Genomic DNA, 5000 nt, shown 5'->3' with positions numbered 1-5000 from the left:
GTACGTTACTGCCCCTCCTCTCCTGTCACCTTCACAAGGTACGTTACTGCCCATCCTGTCCTGTCACCTTCACAAGGTACGTTACTGCCCCTCCTCTCCTGTCACCTTCACAAGGTACGTTACTGCCCCCTCCTCTCCTGTCACCTTCATTCACAAGGTACGTTACTACCCCTCCTCTCCTGTCACCTTCACAAGGTACGTTACTGCCCCTCCTCTCCTGTCACCTTCGCAAGGTACGTTACTGCCCCTCCTCTCCTGTCACCTTCACAAGGTACGTTACTTCCCCTCCTCTCCTGTCACCTTCAGAAGGTACGTTACTGTCCCTCCTCTCCTGTCACCTTCACAAGGTACGTTACTGCCCCTCCTCTCCTGTCACCTTCACAAGGTACGTTACTGCCCCTCCTCTCCTGTCACCTTCACAAGGTACGTTACTGCCCCTCCTCTCCTGTCACCTTCACAAGGTACGTTACTGACCCTCCTCTCCTGTCACCTTCACAAGGTACGTTACTGTCCCTCCTCTCCTGTCACCTTCACAAGGCACGTTACTGCCCCTCCTCTCCTGTCACCGTCACAAGGTGCGTTACTGCCCCTCCTCTCCTGTCACCTTCGCAAGGTACGTTACTGCCTCTCCTCTCCTGTCACCTTCACAAGGTACGTTACTTCCCCTCCTCTCCTGTCACCTTCACAAGGTACGTTACTGCCCCTCCTCTCCTGTCACCTTCGCAAGGTACGTTACTGCCCCTCCTCTCCTGTCACCTTCACAAGGTACGTTACTTCCCCTCCTCTCCTGTCACCTTCAGAAGGTACGTTACTGTCCCTCCTCTCCTGTCACCTTCACAAGGTATGTTACTGCCCCTTCTCTCCTGTCACCTTCACAAGGTACGTTACTACCCCTCCTCTCCAGTCACCTTCACAAGGTACGTTACTGTCCCTCCTCTCCTGTCACCTTCACAAGGTACGTTACTGCCCCTCCTCTCCTGTCACCTTCACAAGGTACGTTACTGCCCCTCCTCTCCTGTCACCTTCACAAGGTACGTTACTGCACCTCCTCTCCTGTCACCTTCACAAGGTACGTTACTGCCCCTCCTCTCCTGTCACCTTCAGAAGGTACGTTACTGCCCCCTCCTCTCCTGTCACCTTCACAAGGTACAAGGTACGTTACTGCCCCTCCTCTCCTGTCACCTTCACAAGGTACGTTACTGCCCCTCCTCTCCTGTCACCTTCACAAGGTACGTTACTGCCCCTCCTCTCCTGTCACCTTCACAAGGTACGTTACTTCCCCTCCTCTCCTGTCACCTTCACAAGGTACGTTACTGCCCCTCCTTTCCTGTCACCTTCACAAGGTACGTTACTGCCCATCCTCTCCTGTCACCTTCACAAGGTACGTTACTGTCCCTCCTCTCCTGTCACCTTCACAAGGTACGTTACTGTCCCTCCTCTCCTGTCACCTTCACAAGGTACGTTACTGTCCCCCCTCTCCTGTCACCTTCACAAGGTACGTTACTGTCCCTCCTCTCCTGTCACCTTCACAAGGTACGTTACTGTCCCTCCTCTCCTGTCACCTTCACAAGGTACGTTACTGTCCCTCCTCTCCTGTCACCTTCACAAGGTACGTTACTGCCCCTCCTCTCCTGTCACCTTCACAAGGTACGTTACTGTCCCTCCTCTCCTGTCACCTTCACAAGGTACGTTACTGCCCCTCCTCTCCTGTCACCTTCACAAGGTACGTTACTGTCCCTCCTCTCCTGTCACCTTCACAAGGTACGTTACTACCCCTCCTCTCCTGTCACCTTCACAAGGTACGTTACTGCCCCTCCTCTCCTGTCACCTTCACAAGGTACGTTACTTCCCCTCCTCTCCTGTCACCTTCACAAGGTACGTTGCTGTCCCTCCTCTCCTGTCACCTTCACAAGGTACGTTACTGCCCCTCCTCTCCTGTCACCTTCACAAGGTACGTTACTGCCCCTCCTCTCCTGTCACCTTCACAAGGTACGTTACTGCCCCTCCTCTCCTGTCACCTTCACAAGGTACGTTACTGACCCTCCTCTCCTGTCACCTTCTCAAGGTACGTTACTGTCCCTCCTCTCCTGTCACCTTCACAAGGCACGTTACTGCCCCTCCTCTCCTGTCACCGTCACAAGGTGCGTTACTGCCCCTCCTCTCCTGTCACCTTCGCAAGGTACGTTACTGCCTCTCCTCTCCTGTCACCTTCACAAGGTACGTTACTTCCCCTCCTCTCCTGTCACCTTCACAAGGTACGTTACTGTCCCTCCTCTCCTGTCACCTTCACAAGGTACGTTACTGCCCCTCCTCTCCTGTCACCTTCACAAGGTACGTTACTGCCCCTCCTCTCCTGTCACCTTCACAAGGTACGTTACTGTCCCTCCTCTCCTGTCACCTTCACAAGGTACGTTACTGCCCCTCCTCTCCTGTCACCTTCACAAGGTACGTTACTGCCCCTCCTCTCCTGTCACCTTCACAAGGTACGTTACTGTCCCTCCTCTCCTGTCACCTTCACAAGGTACGTTACTGCCCCTTCTCTCCTGTCACCTTCACAAGGTACGTTACTACCCCTCCTCTCCTGTCACCTTCACAAGGTACGTTACTGTCCCTCCTCTCCTGTCACCTTCACAAGGTACGTTACTGCCCCTCCTCTCCTGTCACCTTCACAAGGTACGTTACTGCCCCTCCTCTCCTGTCACCTTCAGAAGGTACTTTACTGCCCCTCCTCTCCTGTCACCTTCACAAGGTACGTTACTGTCCCTCCTCTCCTGTCACCTTCACAAGGCACGTTACTGCCCCTCCTCTCCTGTCACCGTCACAAGGTGCGTTACTGCCCCTCCTCTCCTGTCACCTTCGCAAGGTACGTTACTGCCTCTCCTCTCCTGTCACCTTCACAAGGTACGTTACTTCCCCTCCTCTCCTGTCACCTTCACAAGGTACGTTACTGTCCCTCCTCTCCTGTCACCTTCACAAGGTACGTTACTGCCCCTCCTCTCCTGTCACCTTCACAAGGTACGTTACTGCCCCTCCTCTCCTGTCACCTTCACAAGGTACGTTACTGTCCCTCCTCTCCTGTCACCTTCACAAGGTACGTTACTGCCCCTCCTCTCCTGTCACCTTCACAAGGTACGTTACTGCCCCTTCTCTCCTGTCACCTTCACAAGGTACGTTACTACCCGTCCTCTCCTGTCACCTTCACAAGGTACGTTACTGTCCCTCCTCTCCTGTCACCTTCCCAAGGTACGTTACTGCCCCTCCTCTCCTGTCACCTTCACAAGGTACGTTACTGCCCCTCCTCTCCTGTCACCTTCAGAAGGTACGTTACTGCCCCTCGTCTCCTGTCACCTTCACAAGGTACGTTACTGCCCCTCCTCTCCTGTCACCTTCACAAGGTACGTCACTACCCCTCCTCTCCTGTCACCTTCACAAGGTACGTTACTGCCCCTCCTCTCCTGTCACCTTCACAAGGTACGTCACTACCCCTCCTCTCCTGTCACCTTCACAAGGTACGTTACTGCCCCTCCTCTCCTGTCACCTTCACAAGGTCACCCTTATATTGACACATGACGCATGTGAAGGTTTATTCTCCCTGGGGACCGAGGTTTAGTCTCCCTGGGGACCGAGGTTTAGTCTCCCTGAGGACCGATGTTTAGTCTCCCTGGGGACCGAGGTTTAGTCTCCCTGGGGACCTAGGTTTGGTCTCCCTGAGAACCGAGGTTTGGTCTCCCTGAGAACCGAGGTTTTGTCTCCCTGGGGACCGAGGTTTGGTCTCCCTGGGGACTAAGGTTTGGTCTCCATGGGGACTGATGGTTAGTTTCCCTGGAGACCGAGGTTTGGTCTCCCTGGGGACTAAGGTTTGGTCTCCATGGGGACTGATGGTTAGTTTCCCTGGGGATCGAGTTTTAGTCCTCTTGAGAACAGAGGTTGGGTCTCCTTGGGGGCCGAGGTTTAGTCTCCCTGGGGACCGAAGTTTGGTCTCTCTGGGGACTGATTTTTAGTCTCCCTGTGGACCGAGGTTTGGTCTTCCTGAGGACCGAGGTTTGGTCTTCCTGAGGACCGAGGTTTGGTCTTCTTGGGGACCGAGGTTTGGTCTTCCTGAGGACCAAGGTTTGGTCTTCTTGGGGACCGAGGTTTGGTCTTCCTGAGGACCGAGGTTTGGTCTCCCTGGGGACAGACGTTTAATCTCCCTGGGGACTGGTGGTTAGTCTCCCTGGGGACCGAGGTCAGGTCTGGGGACTCCACACAAGGTGACAGTCACAGGTGGACAGGAAGCAAATTACTTGTCACCTTTAGTGAGTCCAGCGATGTAGACCACAGTGACAGTATGTAGACCAGGATGACAATGTGTAGACCAGGGTGACAGTGTGTAGACCAGTGTGACAGTGTGTAGACCAGGGTGACAGTATGTAGACCAGGGTGACAGTGTGTAGACCAGGGTGACAGTGTGTAGACCAGGGTGACAGTGTGTAGACCAGGGTGACAGTGTGTAGACCAGGGTGACAGTGTGTAGACCAGGGTAGCAATATGTAGACCAGGGTGACAGTATGTAGAACAGGGTGACAGTATGTAGACCAGGGTGACAGTATGTAGACCAGGGTGACAGTATGTAGACCAGGGTGACAGTATGTAGACCAGGTTGACAGTGTGTAGACCAGGGTGACAGTGTGTAGACCAGGGTGACAGTATGTAGACCAGGTTGACAGTGTGTAGACCAGGTTGACAGTGTGTAGACCAGGGTGACAGTATGTAGACCAGGGTGACAGTATGTAGACCAGGGTGACAGTGTGTAGACCAGGGTGACAGTATGTAGACCAGGGTGACAGTATGTAGACCAGGGTGACAGTATGTAGACCAGGGTGACAGTGTGTAGACCAGGGTGACAGTATGTAGACCAGGGTGACAGTATGTAGACCAGGGTGACAGTATGTAGACCAGGGTGACAGTGGAACACTGTGAACCACAGTCACCTGGGTAATTATAAATTTCCACGAGGTCCC

Source organism: Cherax quadricarinatus, chromosome 72 (genome assembly GCF_038502225.1).
Source record: "Cherax quadricarinatus isolate ZL_2023a chromosome 72, ASM3850222v1, whole genome shotgun sequence".
Classification (NCBI taxonomy): Eukaryota; Metazoa; Arthropoda; class Malacostraca; order Decapoda; family Parastacidae; genus Cherax; species Cherax quadricarinatus.
This window is presented reverse-complemented; position numbering follows the sequence as displayed.